This window comes from Meleagris gallopavo, chromosome 2 (assembly GCF_000146605.3).
Source record: "Meleagris gallopavo isolate NT-WF06-2002-E0010 breed Aviagen turkey brand Nicholas breeding stock chromosome 2, Turkey_5.1, whole genome shotgun sequence".
NCBI classification, from domain to species: Eukaryota; Metazoa; Chordata; class Aves; order Galliformes; family Phasianidae; genus Meleagris; species Meleagris gallopavo.
The window spans coordinates 35,504,773-35,519,809 of NC_015012.2; the positions used below are offsets into that span (position 1 = coordinate 35,504,773).

General features: G+C 35.1%; 1 protein-coding gene across 1 annotated transcript in view; it reads right to left on the bottom strand.

Moving 5' to 3' along the window:
• BABAM2 (BRISC and BRCA1 A complex member 2) overlaps positions 1-15,037 on the bottom strand; it is an 83,391-nt gene that overhangs the window by 7,357 nt on the left and 60,997 nt on the right. The window lies entirely within an intron of this gene.

The following is a 15,037-nucleotide window of genomic DNA, read 5'->3' on the forward strand; positions in this document are numbered from 1 at the left end:
AATACAGCATAGGACAGATGAAATTGTAAGTTACAGGTGATTTTAGAATTCCGTTTTTCCTCAAGAAACTTGAGGAAAAGACTTCAGGTATTGTAAGACTCAGAGAAGTCTCAAGACTTAAACGTTCTATTTTTAATTGTATATCACTGTCTAAACAACTATTTGTTAGATGTCATTCATATCAAGCTACATTTACATTAAAAGCACACTATAACGTTTACAGTTGCTCTGTTTGCAAAATGCTTCACATTTTCAGAAAGTTAGTATGATTTGTGTATGAAAATCATCAAAAACACTTCAAGCATATCATCTAAAGGGCATTGTTTTCTTGTATCCTACCTACTGTAATTGAAAACTGGGAATTTACTGGAACTGACAATTTATTATGAGTCAGATGGTTGATAGCCCGTCCAACCAAAACATCTGCTCCACACAGTCACAACTGCTATAACCCATTTCCTCTTGTGCCTGGAGTCTAACCAAGTTGTACATTAGAGCTTAAAGATGCAGATTCTGGAAAATAAGTTATTATCTTTTTTTAGTTATCAAGAGAAAAAATCTCCTTGCTTCCTTTTATTAGAATATTCTTTCAAGAAGAGGTATTTTTATTACTGGCATGGAACAAACTGGGCAGTGCCAGGACTTGCTTTTCAGTTCAAGTGGAACACTTGAGAGGTGGAGGCTATGAGATGGGGAAAAAAAGCATGCAGTGGACTAAGGTATAAAAGTCAGGTTAACTCTAAAGAAAGAACAAGGAAAAGAAACATCAAATTTGGTGGAAGGGATGGGAAGGCTGTATGGGAAGAGAGTACTGGTGTGCTTTGGGAATTACAAGCGATTTTGAGTATGGGGATTGGTGGGAAATAAAGTAAGGGTGCAGGGTTTCTGGTAGGGGTGCTAAGTTTGGACCTTAAACGACTGGTCTGGGAATAGAACTGAGGTAATGAAAAGCATATGTTCAACCTACTGCATGATCCTCTGGGCAAAGAGGGGCCATAAAGGGCTGATGCTGCAGAAGCCTCTGGGGCAGATAAGCCAGCTAACATCCAAACTATATGGGATAGGCCAAATCCACTTCAGAAGTCCCCAGCTCATCTCTCCAATCTCTTCCAGGAGGTTTCTGGCCTTTCAGCTCTGACAAGTGCTGTATAACTGTCTTTGTAGTATGATTCTGAGAGGATGAGATCGCTTGAAATAACAAAAGCAAAGGATACACTCAATTTACAACCTGGGAGATGTGAAGAAGGAGCAGGGGAAAGGTGGAACAGAGAGGCAGAATACAACTGAGAACATAGAAGAGTGAGTAGCTGCTGATGGTAATATCTACAGCCAGCTTATGACAACCTGAAGTCTTAGCACACACATTCTCAGCCATACCACACTAGTCAGCTTCATGGAGTGTGCAATTCATATACCAGGATTCTTTCTGATGAAAAAGGTTTCCAGAGGAGAAGTGCAGGAGAATAACAATCAGAATGGTAATTTACCTCACAACTGAACTTGACGTGATATTTTGTGATAAATACCTATTTCAGAATCACGCTTACTAACAACTGAGAAAGGAACAAAAGAATTCATTTTGAAACTGAAATATGAATTGCATCAGAGAAGAATACATACTGCTGTTTGATGTATCAGTACCAATGGGCTACTTGCTTCATATTGGTAAGCAATACCTGGCCTTTTTGTTCCAAATGACAGCATGCAATAATACAAAAAAATAATCATCAAGTAAAGCACAAGCAACTCTTAAAGCATAGGAACTTCAGTAGTCATCTTTGATACTAGTAGTTACATGTTTTCCAAACCTTCTTCTATATTTAATGTTTGTTAAATGCTAGAGGAACATAGGCTAAGGAACATGAAGTGGGAAATGAGACTAAGAAATCTGCTCCACTCTAGGGAGAATATGTAATTATACCAGGAAATTCTTTCTACTATCTTCCAGGAAATCCACCAGGTCTGATCAAGGATTGCTTATTCTTTAAATAGGATCTTGAATGAAAACAAAGGCAGTCACCTTGTATGCACTGCCCACCGTACTGAAATGTTCTAAAAACACACTCCTTCTCCCAGAGTACGACAACAAAACTTTTGCCTAACTCGGTCAGGGCAAAGAAATGGTTTAAGCTCAGAGTAATTCCTATTTTAAAAGAAACTTGAAAATCATAGTCTGGGAAGAACTTCGAAGAATCTGAAAAGAGACAGTGTACTGGACTTTTTCATTAAAATAAAATCAAATGATTATGTATCTTCTGAGCACTGGGCAAGACATTTAATTACACCATTGGGCATCAAAAATAGGTTAATTTTTTTCTAAAAGTGTGAGTAACATCCCAAGTATTTGTTTTTTATTTGCTTATTTGTGTTCACTGGTTGTTTTCACATTTGCTTTCAGACTTTTATATAGAAATGCTTTCCACTTCTCTAAGACAAGAACTGAGATATGTTTTGCCTAGACAATTTTCTTTTATTACAGTTATGGCAATTTACCACTACTCAATACAAGTTGCTGCCAGAATACGGTAAAGAATGCTGTTAGGAAAAGCTTAGGAAAAAGTAAAAGGTTAAACAGAAAGAATGATGTCCTTGTCCATGAAAATACATGTGAGTATTCACAACTTTCAACATTCATGTCATTTAGGTGAATAAAACTTAATTTATTCTGACAACATGAAAAGTTGTGGTGACACATTCATCACAGCAATATTGTTTGCTTTGGTCTGAAAAACAAAGTCTCAGAAAACAAGGTAGATGCCTTTAAAGGTCAAGAAAACACTTTGTTAAGTATTGAATTCAAAATTAGAATAAATTTCCCATGTGCAGCCCAGTCTAAAATTAATATTGGGGTATCCTTTCTGATGTGTTAATAAAACTGATTTCAGGTGAGCAAAAATGCTTCTAAATATTAATTTTGTATACCAGACATACAAGGAAGAGGATCATTCCCACATGTTGACTGAACTGTATTCATTAACTACATTTTAATGACACCAGAATAGCAGATACTTTATAATTTTTAAAAAGAGACTGACAAGTAGGATGCTAATGATCTTAAACTTCATTCACTAAAACTTAAATACAAGCACAACAGCTCTACCAGCTATACTATCAGGTATCACATTCGTATTAAAATAAGATTAAAACCTCAATGTTTGCATAGCTAGGAATGTTCACAAAAAGAAATAGAATAAAAATGACACAGAAAGGGAGAAACAATATTCGGAATCTAGATTGCTGGTTTTTCTTTTTCATACATTCATAAATCCTGCTTTTGTTTCCTAGGACTTAAATTTATTCAACACTTCAACAATAAAATCTCCTCTGAGGCTCCTCTTCTCCAGACTGAACAATCCCAGTTCCCTCAGCTGCTCCCCCGTAAGACTCACTCTCCAGACCCTTCACAGTTTCACTTCCCTTCTCTGGATACATTCCAGAGCCTCAATGTCTTTCTTGTAACTAGGGGCTCAAAACTGAACATGGTACTCATCACAGAGGGGACGACCACCTCCCTGCTTCTGCTGGTTGGACTATTTTGGATACAAGTCAGGATGCCATTGGCCTTCTTTCTTGGCTACCTGGGCACACTGCTGGCTCATGTTCAGCCAAGCACTGACCGACGTTCCCAGTTCCTTTTCCTCTGCACAGTCTTCCAGCCACTCTGCCTCAAACCTCTAGTGTTGCCTGAGGTTGTCATGGCCAAAATGCAGGATTGGGCACTCAGTCTTACAGAACTTCATCCTATAAATAATGGGCTGCACAAAGTGCCAGGAGATTTCAAAACTCAGTTTTTTACATGGATTATCCTGTCTCTTCTTAATCAGTGAACAGCTACGACACCCACTTACACCACAACCATGTTGTCTTGTCAAAAAACATTCTTCTCTTAATAAAAAAGCACTACAAAAACTCTTCTCCAAAATGAAGACGTTCTTTCCCCTGCCAACAAACATACCAATACACTGCTCTGCTGGCATCAGTGCTGCTACTAGCAAAATAAAGGACAGCACAATCTGAGCATCAGTGTGAGAATCTATTTGAAACCACAAGACCAGTAATATAAATATTTTCTTATAAGCACGTATCTGAGATAAATGACTGTTTAAAATTTATTGTAAACAATGACTGACTTTTTTTTTTTTTTAAATTTAAAGTTATCTGTATGGAAAACATGCTCGAGTGCCTTAAAAAGTCTTGTTCAGTTAGGAAGTCATGGATAAAGAGCAAACAAAGGATAAGTAGAATTAAAATTAATACTCGGACTAATAAAACCAGTATCCTAAACCAAGAATCATTTAAGGACAACAAGGCAGCAAGAGAGAGGAAAAGAAGATTTACTTTGTTCACTGGGGGTTTGATTAGCAAAATTAGCGTCGTATTTCAGTCGTATGCTTTACATTTGCTTATGTGTTTGCATTTTAGGGAGGACTCATTTTCTTAACTATTTTAGATGTTCTCTACTTAAATTTCTCATCCGACACAATCGATATTGAAGATTCGAAATTTATGTACCGATACAACTAATGCCAAGACTGTTAGGGTTCAGGCTCTATCTGTACTTTAGGGTTCAAGCTCTATCTGTACTGCCTTGCCACATGCCAAGGTGTTTCCTTGCTAAATACATACACTACAAGACATTTCTTTCACACCTCTCTCTGTATTGTTATCTATTTTTCACACCTTTAAAACTTGGAAGAACCACATTAGGAATAAAAAATGTAGATCTATAGCCATCCTGTAGGACCCCCACATTCAAACACCACAAAACAAGACTCTTTCACATATATATAGTTAGGATTAATTACTTGAAACAACAACATTTAAAAATAAAGCACATTTACAATACTTCTAAATGTAAAAAAACAAACTTCAAATGCTCTTAACAAACAAGCAAATAGATACAAAAAAAACCAACAACCATGAAACACTACTCATTTAGATGACTTATGCAGGTCACTGCTGCGTGGTTTGTCGCTTTGCAGATCCCTCAAAGCCATCAGGCTGTTTCTGCAACTTGTAGTTAGGATCCATTTTTAAACGTAAGCCCCATGTTTTTAAACTCGCTTATAGAGATAAACATTTGTGTATTTGTACAACTTGGAATCTTTTATTAGGGTTTCACTGAGATTAGAATCTCTCCAGCTGAAGTCTTGAGATGATTGAAATACAGTTTATTCAGAAAGCAATATTCACATTCTTCTCTATACTACTGATTTCCAATCTGTTTAAAAATAGTAATGTCCTTGCAGAAATTAAAGAGCAGCTACTCATGTCCCACTGGAAAACGAGATCTGCTAATAAAGGTCCACACACTTAACTAGAGTATGAACAGACAATTAATAGAATTGGAAAGAAAATAATTTTCCTGCCAAGTCACCTGTCCAATTTTCAAGTTTACATTTTCTACACTATGGATATTTGTATATAGGGATATTCGTATTTTTGAAACGTAAATCGACAAAACAAACATTAATGGATCAGTCCATGATTTCAATTAATTTAGAGGGAAACTGGCATTTCTGTAATCATGATGTGGTTGAAGGTCAGGCTAAGAGTATATATTTTTTTTTAAATCAATTCAACTTTTTAATAAAAGCTTTTTCTTTATCTCCACATGTTCTTATGCTCCTGGTTCAGTGACTATTGCTCTGTAAAATCAGAAATACTATACATTACATGGGTCACAACAGAAATGCCAGTGTAAAGCCATATTCTGAGGCGTCTTCAGTGAACCAGGAAGTACCAAGAAAGATTTCACAGATGAAAAAGTGAATAATCAAAGTGTAAAGTAAAAGCAAGCAAAGTTACGGTTGCTCAATGCTCTTTCACCGTTGCAGCTTCGTACTGCTGACCTGATTTAAAAATATTTCATATTTTCTTTTAAAAGGAGATGCAAGTGCAAGTATTAAGTTTTGTCAGTTGTTGGTTCCTGAGAATAACGGTAATGTTTTGTATTGAAGTCAGCACTTTTGATTAGAAAGCTATTTATTATGCATTCTTATTTCAAATGTACAATATTTGTATTTCTTTTCAAGAGTTCTATTACCCCTTTGTCTGCATATTACTCTTATCCCTCTAGGATCTGAAAAGAGTGGGATGAGGGGGTGGTGATGCTTTTTCTGCTTTGTACAAAGAATGTGCAAGTTGAAGCATCCTGTCCCCATGAGCCCTATTTACATTCATTATTTCAGCAAGCAATGTTCACAGTGTAATTGAGTACACAAGTGTATAAATATACTGATGTCAAACAGTATCTTGTAAAAACCAGTTGTAAAAAAAAAAATCTTTTGGTAAGCAGAGAAACAGCTTTTTTTCTTGCATTCGTGCGATGGTAGATCCTGCTACAGTAAAAATAGGGATGCTGGAATGAGTGATAATAATTGTCTTAGTCAAAAAGTTTTACAATATCAGTTTTTCAAGGTTCACATCTACACACATGTAAATCAGTTATATAACATGAGAAAAAATCACAAGATTATTCTGTCTTACATATAATAGAAGTCACATTCTGATCTATATTCACAGATTTTACACACTGATGCCTTTGTAAACAACTGGCACAGGATCACAGCAATTTCACACAGTGAGCCCTAACATTCAGTGGGACACAGGTGCCAATCAACTAGTATAATACTGAGGTGCACACCAGCACTGACTGAGATCCCTTAGATGTGAAATGGATGGATCTTTCCAACAGCTGACTACAGACAGAAGATACTGATGCCAAGGGTTGGGAAAGGACGCAGGAACACCAAATAATACAGAATCTGCAAACATAAAATAGGTTCTGATAACATCACTGATCTCATCTAGAGATTCTATCACCAGATATTCTCCCACGTCTGTCTCACCAGTGTATTCATCACCACCAATGCAGGATAAAGAATATGGAGTAGTAGTATTACTTTCTTTAACAATACCTGGATCCATGATTTAATGGTAAAGACTTCCAAAGCCATTAATACTGATACTATCCTTGAATTTGCAAAAATATTTACCTTTTACATTACCCACTCAAAAGATACAAGGGATAATTTTTTGTAAACCTAATCCAATGCCCTCAAGGCCCAGAAATACTTGCACACAGTCAACAGCTCAGCATTTCAGGATGTGCCAATCAAGAGAGCAGAACACCCTCTATTCTTGGCCTCATGTCTTTCACTAAGCAGGAAAACGTGATCACACAAGGAAGAGCTGGATTCTGATCATAGTCTGAATCACAAGTTCAAGAGTATTCAATAGTTTGCTTTTCCTTTAGTAGTTTCAGAGAGAGAATTTAAGAAATTAAAGCCTAAATTATTTTCAGAATTCAAACAAGTTTGATGCCATCAATTTTGAAGCCTGGACATTTGTTGGGTGATTTATTCGCTGGGCTCCACTCCGCTGTAAGAAACATACTGCCAGATGTTTCTAACTATTACTTCTTGCTTCATCATGAGCATCAGCTCACCTCCATGTATCAGTTTCAAAAGTCCTTAGTGTAGTGGATGTAGACATATAGCGGGACACATTATGACACTTCCTTGAGGAAAAAATATTGTAGAGTTTAAAGAAGAGCTTAATAAATGCATAGATTTGGAAACTCCTTTAAAAATAAAATTGAATGAGACATTACTTGAAAGGGGAAAAAAAAAACAAGAAAAAAAAAAGAAACCAATACTTAAGAAACCTTGTGAAAAAGCAGATTAAGACCTGTGATGTTACATATCAGTAGTTAACTTTCTTTGTTCGTTACCCAGCTGAAAGTCTGAAAAAATTGAGCTTTTCCTGATAAGAATCTGCTTAGAAAACAGCCACTTTTATCAGTGAAAAAAATTGTTGTCAATTATATCTTAATGATCAAGAGAAAGGGGAAATTCAACTTGCATGCATTCTGGGATTTCTCTGCAACTGCCAAATTCAGGTCAATTCTTCTACTTAATCTTTAATTCAATCAGCAATTTGCTGTTTTAGATTTGCTTCTACTATTTTGATATTTCATGTAAAACACGTAGAAACAAAATGTTTATCATTTTTTACTTTGGGGACTAAATATGATGTTAGAAGCCTATCCTATCTTGGTATTCTCCGGACATCAAGAAGAGCTAAAATTTAGCCCACTGTTCTCATTCTGTATGCTGTAACTTCATGTTAGTTGCAAGAAAAAAATCAAGTAGCACAAATGCATAATTGTCCAAACTCACACGTCGTTAAAGAAATGAATTCCTTGTGAATATAAAAAAGTACTAGGGAATGAGAAGGGCTGATGGTATTACTTCAGGTTTAGATTTTAGCAATGAGATAAAGTCAATTAAAAGCCCATGCTAATGAAGACTGAATATGCTAAACAATATTACTAATACTGGCAATATGTCCTTATCGTTTAAGCTCTAACAGAAGAATTTTATAAATGAAATAGCATACAATGAAATATCCCCACATACGGAATCCCAGAAACAATTCTAACATAAGGTCCAATTTTGCCAAATACCAGTGGATATGAAAACTTGCTAAGTAGAACTGCGTAAATAATGACAAAAATAGACTGCGTACATCAACAAAAAAAATTAGGAGCTACCCACAGAGTACATGAATATTTTTTTTGTGTCATCACAATAGAAGAAATTGCTAGACATTGACTCCAAAAGCTGACAATATCCTGTCTTCACTTTTTTTTTCGTTGTTTTTAACAGCTATGTAGATAATTGACCTTCATTTATTACTTCACAGTACTGTAGACTAAGCAGGCATAGGATTAAACTACAGTAACTTTGCTAGCAAAGTGATAGCCATATGTTTCTGTTATGTGCAGTTCATTATCAATGTAACAACTCATGTTTAAGGGACAATTATAATACACCAGATTTCTTCGGAATAAATCTATCTGTATTTTCATTTATATTTGTGAAATCAAGGAAAAATGGTCAATTTCATTCATTACTTCAAATTCTATCATAAATTTATAGTTACTCAGTGCCTTTATCTCATCTTCTAAATCAGATAAAGTTAATTGCTATTCTAGCATCACTGAAAAACAAATCCAAGAAAACAAAGGTTAGATTCATAAATCTAATCTTAACTCAGACTGGCTTAATTTTATAATCTAAGTACAGCTCCACTGAGCTGCATATGCTGGAAATGGACTCTCCATTTTAGTTCCCCTGAGTACTTCTTCCAAAAGTATAGATGGTTGCTACAATAAACTCTACAGTATTGTCTAGACTAACTTCAAGTAAATCAAGAAATATCATCAACTGCAACTCATGGTGAAGCGGCCCATGATTGAATGTGTTCAAAGATTATATTTCAAGAGAAGATATGCCAATTTATTAATCTCCATCTTTCTTGGTACAAATTTATTATAAGCTCTTCAGATATTCCTGTGGCATATTCTCAGGTTCTTTTAAAAGGTAAACTTTAGTTATGAGCTAGCTACTGCAGTAATTGACTCAGATTCACCCAGAATAACTGCACTCATTTGACAGCAGTTTGTCTTAAGGCTATACTGTGTCCAAACATATGTGGTAATGGTAAGTGGTTGTTGGTCTGTTTTTATTATATATGAAACAGATCTACTTTTTTTTCTTCACTGGAACTATTCAACACCTAATTGTATTTATTTATATTCCTCTCCAAAAAACTTTTATTTCATTCATTCTGAGAGCAGATTAAGCCATGCTCCATTAATCAAGAACAGCGTGTGCTCAAATTAAGAAGTATTCTCTACAGGTATTTTCATATCTATGAAAGCGGCGTCCAAGGTGCGTTATATTAAACTTTAATCTTTGCAAGATTACTATAATTATTAGTTGCACTATAATAACTGGTATTGTGGCAACTACATGTTTGATGGTCTATTGCTAAAAGACGAGCAGTCTCTTTATAAAGTCTTTACTATCTGGAAGGCAGATATATAAAGATATCTGGAAAGTCCAGAGACAAAAACAAACACCTCAATTTTTTTTTCCTTATGTAGGCTTTGTATTGTAGTTAACTCATTTCTGTAGTGCTCACAAGTTATCTTGGAACAAGAAAAGGAAAGAAAAGGAACTAACTGAAGACCACTCTTTCCCACAGTCAGTTTCAGACTGGAACACACTGGTATTTGTGGTACAGTAACACCCCCAAAGTTTTATTTTTCTACACAAATGAAAAGTTTACCTGAGATAAGAGATGGTATTTGAGAAAGACTGCATTATGTTATTTAGTAGGATAGCAGAGAATGAAGATTTGCTGCTCAGATGACAGCTGTAATAGTTTTAGTTCAAGGCAAATACAAATAGTTGTGAATTTTATATCTTTTAACACAAACCTACAAGTTAGAGAACTGAAAATAAAGATAGATTTCAGAACATTGAAAATATTCTACCAAGAAAGTCTAGGACATCGAAATGAACCAACAAGAAAGTGAAAAAAAAATGGAGACTCTCAATCGTGGCACTAAGAAATAATTTAAAGAAACTATTTCTAATAGTTTCCAAACAATTTATTCCAGATACACATAAGTACAAGAATCTACTTAACCATAACTCAGGTCTTATGGACAGCATCAGAACCAACAAGTTTGAGTAGAAGGCACGGTCTTAAGTCAGGATGCAGTGTTTTAAAGCCTCAGTTAAATAGTAAATTTTCACTTAAAATGTTAGATAAACTGAAGCAGTCCACTAGATAGCAGAAGACTGTGCAGCTTGATTCCTTATACACTTTCCCAAGCGACAGTGTTTCACAAAAAAATCTCAATACTTAGATTTCAGAAAAATTTGACCATGTAAGACATGCATGTTTCTGCAGGCTAACCCCTTCTGATACACTGCTAATGAAGACCACTGTCTGTGGGTATTACATACATGTTGGCAGGATGCACTCAAGCAAGTCCTTTCTATTAACATCACCTACTGTAACAACACACACTTGGGTTGCTCCCCTAACATCATACAGAATGGAGCCAGATCTGTGACCTATATTACCTCAGCTTTGCTGCAGTCAAGATTTGGTACTAGAAAAAAAAATTAGAAAGTAAGCTGTTGACTATTGTGTGAATTGCACATAAAGACATTTTACCTCTAAGATTTTAATCACTATACATAAAAAATCCAGTATAATTTCTAAACAGCAATTGATGAAGGAGGAATCAACTTGTCCTGTTCCTGACCACAAAATCACTTTGTCAGAGTTTGTGTATTCTGTAGATAGTTGGACAATAGCACAGTGTCATGTAAAGAGAAGACCTCTTCAAAAAGCTTTTGCAAAAAGCTCCAGAAGTTGCACAAGCTTTTGGCAAATTAGCTGTTATTTTAATACATTAAGCTTTGAATCAGTCTATCAGCTGGTGGAATCCAAAGATTCTTTCTACTAAGATATCTTCACAGATGGCCTCTTCATAAACCACAAACTGTTTAGATTTTTCAGCATTGCTTAATTCCATTATGATGATGCATTCAATGAATAGCCAAGGACTTCAATTTTATTTTCTTTTTCAGTTTTGCAGAAAACACAAAGTATTTTTTTCGATCTGTGTCCTTTTACCCCTACATTAGTTGTGAAGAAAATCCACTTCTTTCTTATGCTCTTAATGACACACTTACATTGGGCAATCGAATTTTTCACCTTCACTTTTTCTTGACTGCACTGAACATAAACACACATGACTGGCAACAGCATCTATGCAACCAAACTAAGTACATTAAACAATTGATTTTGCAGTGTTAAGTGGCAGTGCTATTCTTGGTATCTCTCGCCAAAAAGGCTTAATTATCTAACTGTATGCCTTTCAGATAAGGTTAGTCAATATATTTAAAGTTATTTGAGAAAAGGGGAGGTCATAACTGACATCATCAGACAACATAGTTACTTAATGCCTCATTTCCTTAGGAAACCAAGTTAAAATGAAAAATGAACAATCTAATTTATCAGAAATTTTGAAACATTGAAGGTAAACTCCTGGCATGAAAATTTATACAAAATTCCTTTGTGAAAATATGCACAGAGTATTGTCAGCAATATTCTATCACTCCTAGAGGTTGTTATTTCTGATTGAAAAGCCATGCCTGAGAAGGAAAGATGAAAGCCTGCATGTTGTTGTACAGGCAGATAGATGGCTGACTAGTAAGGGTATATGAAGCAAGTTCCATGATCAGCTGTTCTTAATGTTCAGAAAGCCTAAAAAGTGGAGATTTAAGACAGATGGTGAAATGACTGCTGTTTGTATAGTTCCTCAGAAAAAGTCATTCATTTAGTTTCTGAGATACAGTGAAAACAGTTTACGACAAAATGCTGCCTTGATTTAAAGGAAGGTTAAAAACAGAACAGGAGGTAAGTCTGAACTGTTAGGGTTCAAAGTCTGTAAACATTGCAGTCATCATGTGGGGAGGAGGAGCAAAGCAGAATTCAGACTGTGTCTTGTTGATTTTAATTACTTTTAGAAATACAAGGGAGAGCTATTAGAGGAAAGAAAAATAAAAAAATATAATGGACACAGATAGATGCTAATTTTCATCACTCTATAATGCATTCTTGAGTTAAGCAGATGATGCCTTCTCTTATTGTGTGTTGAAGAAAACTGAGATGAATGGTACTGAAAACTATCTTCCATACCTTATGTCAGTTGGTGAACACCTACCCACTTAAAATATTCACTACCAGACCGCAACAAAATGCTTCACTTGAAATAATTTTCAGAGTAAAAAACATTTTTTATTATTCAAATAGATATTTTTGTGCAATGTCTGTAAATCTAAATAATGCAGCCCTTCCTTCAATTCTTAAAAACACTTCATTTTCACTGTTTATGTGAAAAGATTACCTTTCCATAAATGCCTGTACTTCATCATCTGATAACTTGATTATACTAAAAACACTGGTGGACTAATTGGTTAGAATACAGAAGTGTGTTTCCTTTGAAGATCACCGAAACTGTATGAGATTAGATTTTGAGGCCAAAAAGAGGCAATATATTCTTGAATCTTCATGCTACAGAAATTCATTTCTAGGCATCAGGCATGAATTTTCTATAAAATACACAGTGAGTGCATTCTTGTTTTTATATTTTCATGAAATAAACATAGCAAAAATGTGTTATCAAGACAATGAATGGAACCACAACATACTTCTATGATGGGAGATAAGGACAATACCCTGACTGTTAAGAAAGTCTCTGACAAATATTTTTAGCATATTCTGTGATGCTCATGATCAACTTTTTCAGATAAATAAACAAATTATTCTTAGAGAAATACACATTCCCACTGACCTAAACAATGTTCTTTAACCTTACAAAGTAGTAATATTGTTAATATGATGTCTAATAGAATTTCCTTTTTCTTGGCTGTAATTACTTAGGGAACTTAAGCAACTGAATAAAAAACCTAAACTTTAAAGAGATATTGACACAAATATAGTTCCAGTAACTAGTGCAACATCATGCAATGTAGATACGTGGTATCTGTTCATTATGTTGGACTTTAATATCTTTTTATAAGCCTCTGACAGTTAGTGTATCTTTATGTTAATTCCTACCTAATGAAGTTGGATTTAACTAAGCAAACTTTGGATCTTACAACCCTCACCTGCAGAACTGAAATAGAACATTATTCTAACAAAGAAGTTCAGTAGATACTTGCCTACCTTGACAAAATCTATTGCTAGTAGCTATTGCCAATAAAGTAAATTAAGCACTTCAATTTCACTTGTGTTTTCAATGATTGCACTTCATATATTTTGAAACACTGAAAAAACTTGTCTGCCAAAATATTGTATCAAATCCTTATTTATTTATTTAAGCACAGAAACTCTGGTATCTTCCACATTTCAGCATTTGGGAACTTCATAATGTGGTCTGAGGCTACCTAGCCGTAATAGTGAGAAAATTAAGTTACCCTTATTAATTAACAATAGATATTCACCAAGAAAGATGATAAACTTCTGCCCATCTGTAGCAACGATAAGGTAGTCATAAGTGAAACTGATCTATCTACTTTGGGATCTACAGATTTGCTGTTTGAAAGAACTCTTCATTTAAGTTTCCAGTCTACAATCAGAAGACAAGTCTCGTACAACGCAGAGCTTCTACATGCATATTGAAGTTCCCAAAATGTTGCAAAGAATACTGAAGGTACAAACAAGGCAGTAAGAACTGTCCCAACCAACACTACTCCTGAAAAACAAGATGCCTCATTTACTATCCCTTCCTCTCAAACAGAGTAAGTAATCAAACCTCATATAAGGAAATTCTTGCTCCTACTGATGTAGTAGACCCTTAGTAGATGTTGCTGCAGATGTAAGCTTGTGTCTTAAGAAAGGCAAGAACCACTGTAGCACATAGCAGTCTACTCCTAGTGCTGAGATTTGAGTTCTGTGCTGAAAAACCTGGGCTGGTGCAAAAGTAATTGTGACTTTCTGCCATCTTGCCAGAGCTGGTACTGAATAATATACATGCTGGGACCTGGCAGCTCAGCACAGACAATACCATCACTTATATACTGGATAGCTGGTATCATAACAACGAAACAATTGTTTCTTTCAAGGAGTGCTGGATCAGTCATAATGTAGCTAAGACGATGACAGAAAGAACCGAATCTTCTGAAATGAAGGTTTGATTTGATCAACCTGACACCACAACAGCTTGAGTTGCCATTTGCATTCAAAAGCTTGAATGCATACTTGCCAATAAAGGGCAAAAAAAGACATTTAAGTCTCATCACTGAAAGTCTACTTTGTTGTAACATAATGTGAATTTGATGCATGACATTGCTCACATAGATAGATGATAGTACTATTTCCCCAATCTTCTGCTTCATTTTGACAAATTAGACTGACATTAAATCATTTTGTAAGAAAAGCAATATAAAAGCATTTCTAGAGCGTCTATCAGACAAAATGTTTGTAAGTTTAAATTTACACATACTTAAAGTTGATGGTAGCAATTCCAAATATGCTTAAAATGGGCTAAGCAGTATTTTCAAGATATCTCTGGACTAAAATCAAAGTCTAAGAGAAGTCTTTCAAGTCTTTTCAGTGTGAAATGATTAAAAATACTCATTTCCTCCCTCCTTCCAACACT